This window comes from Martes martes (genome assembly GCF_963455335.1).
Source record: "Martes martes genome assembly, chromosome: 2".
Classification (NCBI taxonomy): Eukaryota; Metazoa; Chordata; class Mammalia; order Carnivora; family Mustelidae; genus Martes; species Martes martes.
The window spans coordinates 14,305,305-14,315,197 of NC_137889.1; positions in this window are offsets into that span (position 1 = coordinate 14,305,305).

Genomic DNA, 9,893 nt, shown 5'->3' on the forward strand with positions numbered 1-9,893 from the left:
AGAATTTGCTGATTCCATGTCTGAAGACAAGAAATGTAAAGATGAGTTCAGAACATTTTTGTACCAGAAACCAGGAAATAACCAAATACTGCTAGCATCATGCCAGAATGACCTTGGAGCCAATCCGGAGAGGCTCCCCATGGATCCATAAATTCACAGTGACACTCAAAAGAAACAAATAAACTTCGTGGGCCATGTTGGAAGAACTGTCTTATTTTGAGAACTGACAAAGAAAAAAAATTGTGTATTTTGCTGTCCTTAAATGAACATGGTTACTTAAGAGTAACCACATAGCTGATGGAATAATTTTCCTTTGTGGAAGTATTCCAGCTAATAATGACTCTTAGTAATGATTATCAATAGCTTCTGATATCACACAGAGAGAGTCAAGCTGATACTGTATGCCTCCTGATGGAGATAATTCTATGAAATCAGGTTGCCCAAAACTTGAATCTGATTCTGGTCGTGCTTCTAAATGGAACCACCAATTTTCAGAAAATACAGTGAAGTATTAAGTGCCACTACAAGGACCTAAGCAGCAAAATCCAGGCTATAGGTAATTTGGGGGGACAAAAGCTCCTCCAACAGAAAAATTTTAAAGAACAAAGCAAGTGGTAGGAGAAGAGGGAGCCTATACATTGAAAAATACTTGAGATACGTATTATTTAATTCCAGGGCATCTAGTTGGTTCTTTTTAAAAATCTCCTTGCAACCACTAGACTATAACCTCCATAAGGACAGGGCGTTTGTCCCTGCTTGATCCTTCTTCCCTAAAACTGGAATGATCCATGTTCATGGACACATATATGACTTTATCTCCCTGGCTGTAGCTCATGAGATAAGGAATAAATGGCTGATTTAATTAAGACTATTTGGGAGCAAATGAGAGCTGACAGGTTCTTCTGTTCCTGCCAATGTTTGATTATCTCAAAGTCTGCAAATTCTTCCCCTGAAAAATCTCTATTTAGGACAGGTACCAACTGCCTTAGCTTGGGTTCCAAAGAGGCAGACCCTTAGAACCCTGAGAAAAGTATTCAAGTGCAAGGAGTTTATTTTGGAAAGGATACCAAGAAACATATGGGTAGGTTGGGAACTGAGAAAGGAACAGAATGGCAGCCAATACAAGGTGTATTATAGAGCACATCTCTTGGTGGACACCTGGAGCTTAATGCCAGTGGGGAATTCTGGGAGTCAGTATAGGGTTATCCCTCCCTAGGGTCAAGGAAGTCACTGACTGAAGACCACTGGCACTGGGGTGAGGGGTTTATTCGGTACAGAGGCATGGGGGGGGGCCTTCATCAGGTAGTACCCTGATAAACTTACTGACTCTGATAATATATATCTAATAAGACAAATATTTAATATAGTGCTAGGCTCACTTAGATATTAGCCTAGATACTAGATATTAGCCTAGTACTAGATAAATCAGATTCTGGTGTCAGCCCAACTTGGGTTCAGCAATAATCTCTTCCATTTACCTGCTTTGTGACCCTGAAAAAAATCACTCAGCATCTCTGTGCTACAGTTCCCTCATATGTAAAAGGGTCTGAGGCGTAAGATTGATTTAGAGAATGAATAAGATTGTACCTGGCACACAGTGCTCGAAAGGAAATTCACATCTTTTCCCTTCTCCTGGATTTAAGCCAGGACAATAAATTATGAAATTTCAGTTGTCAGAGAATAAGGAGGAATCTGCTTGGAGAGGTCGAGGAAAAGGGAAGACACCTTTATGGTATTCCTGAGTTACAGTGTGGAGGAGACCCCGCCGCCCTGCTTCCTGGTTTGGAGCTTGTGTCCACAAGACTGCAGTACCACTGACAGAACAAAGCTGGAGAGAGGCATTGTTTCGGTGTGAGGGTGACTCATGAAGCCATTCAGCCAAATATTTGGACCCTTCATCCCTGAGAGGTCTGAGATCTGCATGCTGTCCTAGACTTTGATGACCTACTAGGTTGTCAGCTTAAGCATATTTTGGCCAATGTGTATCACTTCAATATAGATCACTTGACTTGAGTTAGGAAACACCGTCTAGAGTTTTCAGTGGGGCTTGGGCCATTAGAAACACAACTTGGTGAGAGAAGGATTGCTGCAAAGGGAAAGACCTTTGCACTGTCTGAGAAGACTTTTCATTGTCATCTGTTGACAAAAACCACTGGTATCACAAAGGGATGTGACCATATGTTCCAGTCAATCTCAAATTTATATGGAGCTAGAAATGAAAAGGGCACATTTGGAATTGTTTGGGTTCTGGTGTCTCCTCCTAAATGCTTCAAGACTTTGTTGGGAAGCTTCTAGGGGTTGTACCTGATTGTGGCTTGTGGTTTAAGTTGTCATTCAGATGGGCCAATTTTTTAATGAATGACTAGAATGGTAGAAGGAAGATGACAAATGGGCAGCGGTGGGGTGAGGGAGGAGTTCTCAAGTATCCATATAAAATGAGAAAGGAGACGAAGGAGGAGTAGGAGGAGAGGAAGGAGAAAGGACAAGAAATAAGAACGGACAAGAAAAAGAAATCTGAAGGACTGGGAGACAAACATTTCCGAAGAGTGAATCTGACGCTTACCCATCTATATGCAATAAATATTTTCCAGTCCCAGTGTATCAAGGATGGTCCTAGGAGCTGGAGACACATCAGTGAATCAAACATCCCTTTCTGGCGCTAACATTCTAGTGGTCTTGCTGAAAGGCCCCATATAGGAAGTTGTGGCAAGACTGAAGTCTGGTTTAGTTCAGACTTTGTAACTCTTTGGGTCCCTTGGCGTCATTCTTCAGGTCGGAGATCTAAATTGAGGTCTGCCTCTTAGAGTCCAAAAGCCAAGACGAAACAGAGTATCTGCTTTGAGAATTCTCCCTGGCCAGATAGACAGGACTGGAAATTGGAAGAGAACGGACTCAGTGCAAATGTTGCCAAGCAGTAGACAGAGTCACCAAGTCCTCGGAAACCTTCTGGGTACGAGGGAAGCATCACGGTTATAATTACAGTGGTGGCTCCTCTGCCTCTTCCTTGGGCAGCCGTGGGGCAGGAGCAGATGTTTATCTTCCGCACGGCAGAATGTCTCCATACAGAATCCCCATGGGGTGCTTCCAGTTGGCGTACTGGTATCCTGTTACTAGGTATTCCTTTGCAAAGCAGAGAATGCCCCAGAAGTTTTGTAACGGTCGTCTAGAAATGACAAGATCAGTAGCTAGCAGAGAGCAGAGAGCTGACATACTGCCTTCTTGCCCCAAACCATTTCCCAGGAGGCAGCAAGATGTATGCTAAAATGCACTGATAGTTCCAAGACAATCAACAACCCCGCGCAAAAACCTGCATTTGTAGAGGGTGGTAGGACTCTGGGACAACCGAGGGGAGGGGTCGTGCAGTAAGCAGGAGCCCGATCATGATGTGTGAAAGATGGGTTGTCACCTGGCTCTGCCGCCGAGTCGCTGTGTGATCTTGGACAGGTCACTTCAGTTCTACCCCGAATCTGATCCCTTCTCACCACCCCACTGCTACGACTCTCTCCAGCCACTGGGATCATCACAACATCTGCCGCTTTTCTTCCCACCTCAATGGTCTAGAATTGACACAGCAGCCAGAACAAGCCCGGAAAAGCTCTCAGATCTTGACACTTTTTTGCCCGATCTCCCCAGTGGTTCCTCTTTCATTCAGAGGAAAAGCCAAGTGCACGAAGTGACCTGGAAGTTTCTACAAGGCCAGACATCACCTACTATTGATCTCCTCTGCTGCTACTCAAGCCCCTGTTCACCGTGCTCCCGTGCTGTCTTGACATTCCTTGAACTGGAGTGTGCTCCTGCCTCGGAATACTGGAATTAGCTCTTCTTTCCCCTTCTTCCTCTCCCCTCCCCTCCCCTCCCCTTCCTTTCCCTTCTTTTCTTTGTGCCTGAAACACTGTCTCTCCAACTAGCTGCAATCCAATCTCCTCTTCTACCTCAACTCTGCTTAAATGTTGCTTTCTCAGGGAGCCCCCCTCTGACCTTCTATTTAAAACGGCAGGAACACTGAAAAAAATTAAATTAAAAAAAAAAAAAACCGCAATGCCCCCAGCCCGTCAATCACAACCTGCTCTATTTCTTTTTCTAGATTATTTACTTCTTGATTATGTTTATAGTTGATTATCTGCATTATCTGCATTCCTGTAAGACCCATGAGGGCAGGCGCCTTGGTATATTTTTTCGCCGACATACCTGAACTGGCCTGAAAGAGCGCCTGACACATGGTTGTGTTCAATAAATACCTGTTAAATGAGCGCATGAACAACTCATGACAGTCTCCATTCACAGGCAGGTAGGACTCGCCGCTGAGATGACCGGAAACATCTAACAGGTTTCTTACTTTCTTGTCTTCCCCAGGGGTGGGAAGGGAAACCTGAGTAGATACATTACCCTGTCCGGGGAAGTAAAGAGTGGCTGTTTTCTTGGGCTTCCCCACCATGTTCCTCCCTGTCCCCATGGGATTTGTGCTTGACCCAGAGATGAATGACCAGACTGCTGTCAATCACAGAGCATCTACACAGGAAGGGAGCCCCTCCCTCTTACACACAGTTCCCATTCATTTCTGCTCTGCCCGTTGGATGGAATGGAATGCACTGCAGGGTTGTGCAGAAGACAGGACCCGCTACTAATTGGTGGAATGGTTTTCTCAGCGTTGGCTGAATCGAGTGCCCTTAAACATTAAACTGTGTTAAGGTGCAGGACCTCTGCCAAATCGTGTTACAAATAGAAAAAGGCAAGTCAAGTCCTGACCGTTTCCTAAGTTAGGTTAAATTCCTCCTAGGTAGCATACTCTACAGAACTGTGACCAGTGTTACCCCAGCATATTCGTCCCGGGCAGAGTAGAATGAAAGATAATAAAATAATCTCTTCCGAGGAGGCACTTTTCCCCCCAGGGAAAACAGGCAGCAAAATGCAAAAATAGAAGAGAAATTAATTGTGATTATTTTACTGTTTATAGAAATCACTAAGAGTTTAGCTGCCCTTTTTACACTAAAAGTATTTTACCAAAAAATCAGAATAATATGGCACTGCCTCTGTACCCATCGTCCAACTTCAGTGACTAGTTCAAAGCCAAGTATATTTCACTTACCACTCACCAAATACCAAATACACTATTTCCAAATAAGGTCGTATTTCGTGATTCTGGGTGGACAAGAATTTATCTATTCAACCAGTAGAGACCTCAACCGTCCACATCCCTTGACAACTTGCTGAAGATAATCAAATTCCTATTTTTCTTTAACCCCTTTGACAAAATATTTTAAAACTCCCTTTGCTTAATTTTCAGCATTTTAAATCAAATGTACAGATTCCAACTGTGCTTTTCTTTGGGCAGACTTCGGCCATCAAATGTGTGTCACGGTGGCTCTGTGATGAGGTTGAAGTCTGTTACACTCTGTGGCACTTGGGTTGGCCGTGGAGAGTTTATCTTTTTTTTCTTTCCTTCTGTAGTTATTACCTGCCACTTCTTGCCGATGTTAGCATTTGTGTTTGGGTAAATGAATTCTCTGTCATTTCTAATTTCTGTGAGTTAGAAAGCCCAATTCCAAGTTTGCTGTAACTGTCTAATTTAGCCTTAAATAGTCTTAATAACAGGCCAAGGATGTTCCCTTGAATAGAATAAAGTGTATTAATGCAGATGTCACATGCAGCACACACAGAGGTAAACCAGAAAGCTAGAGGTTTCCTCACTCAGAGATGGCCGAGAAAGCTTGGGCTCAGTGAGACAAGATGATAGCTCATTCAGACAGGAATATAAACAGTTCTGGGTGTTGACATTGATTTCCTCTTCCTTGTAATTAGAGGTTAGCTGATAACATTTTGGCCTCATAGCCAAGGACAGAGACCCTGTCCCAGCCCTCCAGGGCACACCTCCTCTTTGCAACATCCCTGTGTCTGGCCCTTCTTTTCTGTGTTGAGTCTCTCCTTCCTACCTTCCCCCCGAACCAGGCTTGCATCACTCATCATGGCTCAGTGCCCTTGTTCAAAGCAAAGTCTTGAAGCATGCAAGTTTTTTTTTAATTGATTTCTTTAGAATACTTTGGTTCCCTCCAATATACGGTACAAAATGTGGGCTGCCTGCTTTGCAGGTTAATAAAAACAGTTGCACGGTGCTCTGTCTGTCCGTCCGTCCATTTGTCCCTTTCTGTCAACCCCAGACATTGTTTTCTGATGCCTGTAATTTCCACGCCATCATGAGGTCCTCTTCTGCTTTCCTGGCTCCCACGGAGGCATTTGTTATATACTGGGATTGCCCATGAGTGGGGTGTGACTTTATTTACTCAGTCTGATACTGCGTAGAAGCTCAAGTGATAAAAGAATGTGCAGTTTCTGTATCACGGAGCCTTGGGTTCCCCAGCCCATTAACCTCCGGCCCCTTTTCTGCCAGGATTCAACAAAGAAGTCAAAAGCTTAACTCCAGGGTAGGAGAATACTGACTGTGTAAATGCAGATTTTTCTAGGCATTACAGTGAAAGCTCAAATACTGATCCCCTGGTGTCCTGCAGTCGTTTCTTCAGAGGCGAGGATCTGTGGACTCTTTTCAATGAGCGTATTTTTAGATGGTTTGCCATTAAATCCGGTTTTGCAGGTATAGGGCTGGCTCTGGATAAAACGTGGCCAACTTTGACTTTGCTTCCTCTACAGCTCTCGTCCGAGTCCTCTACCTGTCCGACAGTCCCTTGGCAGCCGCGGGTCCCCCACTGGAGCTCCCTCCCTTAGCAGCACCCTATGCTCCAGAACGTCCCATTTCTAAAAGCATAGTCCTGTCCTGGGGTCTGTCTCCTCTGGGTTCAGCCAGATACTGACGAGCGCAACACAGGATCCTGGAATTTCAAGCTAAAAGAAATCCAGGGGTGAGTTAGATGGATTAATTTTAGTAAAGAGCCGGACAGAGGATAAGTGTGTGTGTATATATGTATGTATGTATGTGCATGTGGGTGTAAGTAGGTGGATGTGGACATGTGTGTTCATGGGTACACATAGAGATACGGAGAAGCATAGTGTTGTACTGGGGTGCTGAGGGGGAGTCCTCCCAATTACCCCACATCAAAAGATCTGCCCAGTAAAGGAGCCACAGCTGAAATGCTCTTCTCGCTTTGGGTCATCGAGACCGCTAAGACATAGCATTACGGCCGATGGGAGACCCTGGTGAGCCCTTATCTTCCTGGGGAATTTCCGCTCTGAGTGTTCACTCTATTTGCGAGGACACACGTCTCTTTAAAATCTTGGAATTCGGTAATTTGTTTTTAAATTGCAATTTTTATTTTGAGAGAACGAGTGCATCACGGGCAGCTGCAGGAAATGCGTTGGGTGTTCTCAGCCGAGGGCCCGGTGTCATCCTGCCACGCTCCCTCGCTCACGCCGGAGGCCTGTCCAGTGCGTGGCGCCCGATGCACAGCTTGATGAGATGACACTGACGGACGCCCTCCGAGAGGTCCCTCAAGGGAGATCTGTTCAGAAGTTGCTGGGCCCAGGGTGAGCCAGTGAAGCTCGTGGCTCGTCTGGTGGCTCTGGGTTTTGTTTCTTACACGTTTCTCTTTTGTCGGGTAGTTTTATGTTGTTTTTACACATGCCATGTGCACGTCGTCTCCTCATGTTTCGCTGTTGTTAATTCGCGAGCACGATGAGGTCCAACTGGGAAATGCAAGTCTTCTCTCCACCGAGCTGGTCTGGGGGTGTTGGGGGGGCGCAGGCTGAGGGCCCAGAGGCAGCGGAGAGCTGGGAGCAGGGTAGCTTGCCTTCCTGGAGGCTCCGGGCTCCTCGGCCCACCGATCCCTCTCCCACAGCCCAAAAGGCACCTCCTGTCCTTTAGACAAACTCACCCACAGCGGCTTCTATTTATCATTCTTTCATCTCCTTCTAGAATCCTGACAGGCAAGAATGACGCCTCAGGGCTACTGTGCCACAAAGGGTGACAGCTTGCTCTTGGGGGAACCGTGAATATTTGGAATTTGAAGGGGATTGGGAACTTCAAAAAAAAACAAAAAACAAAAATCACCTAAAGAAACTAAAGTTTTGGAACAAATTAGCCAAACCCTGGATTCCTTGAAATGCTTTTGATAAGCATTGCATTAAAGCTGACCTTTTTGCAAGAGTTTCTGGAGAACAATGGTTAGTGGGTGTTTTTTTTTTCTTCTTTTAATGTGATAAAAATTCACTCCGCCAGCTGAGCATGTACTGTGGGGTGAGAGCGGGTTCCTTTCTCTGTGGGAGAGAGAAGTGTTAGCGTGAGGCCCTCTGGGGGAGTTCTGGATGCTGGCTACAGCTTTGATGAAGGCTTAAGCTGAAAGATACATCAAGTTGGAAATACATATTTTACAAGGGGAGGGTGTGGGACGGTGTCCTGGATTCCATCAGGCGTGCACAGAGCATCCTGTCACGCAAGGCAGAGGGGAGGCATTGAGCTTGCTGCTTGATCCCTGAGGAGACGAGGTTCTCTCACTCACCCTCGGGAGCAGTCATGTAACTTCTCCAGACACCTGTCCAAACGAAGCAAATACGGTTCTCTAATTCGGAGGAAGGCAAAGAGTAACGTTGCCCAAGGAAAGAACAGAATAAAGTAATCATCTGGCTAAGTTGTTGGGTGAAGTTTTAATGCTTCCTCCTCCGTAGTCCTAATAGGAAAATCTCGGAGCAGTGGTTTACCACGCATAGCCGAGTTCTCGAGGCCATGAACGCAAGGGACTCTCAGGGTCAAAGGCAGGGCCTGGCGTCTTCAATCACCACCTCCTTGCTGGTGGCTATCATAGGTGGTGGTAGGAATCACGGCTGGGGTGGGTTGGGAGTGGGATCTGGGAGGTGCAAGGAGAGCCTTGTCGGCAGATGTAAAATTGGGTCCTTCCGACTTGCACAGTACGACTGTTTTCAAATCCTATTCCTCCGCCTGTCCGAAGACCGCTCACTATCCCTGGCAGGGCTAGCCCGCCCTTCAACTTGAGGGTTAACCCCCTTTGTGTTATTTATCCTTCCTCTCAAATCTCACGGAGGGACAATCTGGTGATAACCATTATCCAGGGGAGAGCTAAAAAGAAAGGACAGAAGACATCTTCAAAGGCCCAGAGGTATGGAAAGCAGACACCCAGCTCTGACCCCCGCTCCCCTTGTATTTGTGTGATGACCAGCTCAGGCCCTTTTGAGCACCGGCTAGAGCACCAGAATCTTCTCCATCCTGTACTCCGGGCGCCTGGCATCTTCTCCAGTAACTGCCCCAATCCTGTTGCCTTGAGCCTAGTTCTTTCTGACCCCAGGTCTCCAAATCTAGAACGGTAAATTCTGTGAGTCCTAAGGAGATGGGAGAATTTGACAGAGTAGCTCCACAGATCAGTTTGAATCGGAGTCTGGTAGTAAAGAACGGTTTTTCATCTTATCCTGGGCAAAATGGTTCTAGTCCATATTGCCTTATGATTAATGTTGCCAGATTAAGAAATAAAAATACAGGTGCATTGGTGATATGCTCCAACATGGATGGACGTTGAAATCAGGCTAAGTGAAAGAAGCTAGTCACAGAAGACCACATGTTGGGTGAGACCACGTAGGTCAGATGTCCAGAATGGGCAAATCTGTAAAGACAGAAAGTAAATTCGTGGTTGCCCAGGGCTGCAGAATAAGGGGGCCCTGGAGCTGGGGAGGGACTGACAATGGTTACAGGGTTTCTTTTTAGGGTGATACCATGTTTTAAAATTGGATTGTGATAATGGCTGCACAACTCTGTGAATATAGTAAAACCCATTGCCTTATATACTTAAATTGGTGGAATTTTATGATACACAAATAACTTAATAAAGCTTAATAAAGTTCTCAGTAATATAGGATGGCAAGTTAAATTTGAATTTCAGATAAACTATGAAAATAAATTTAGGATAAGTATATGCTCTGCAACATTTGGGACATATTTC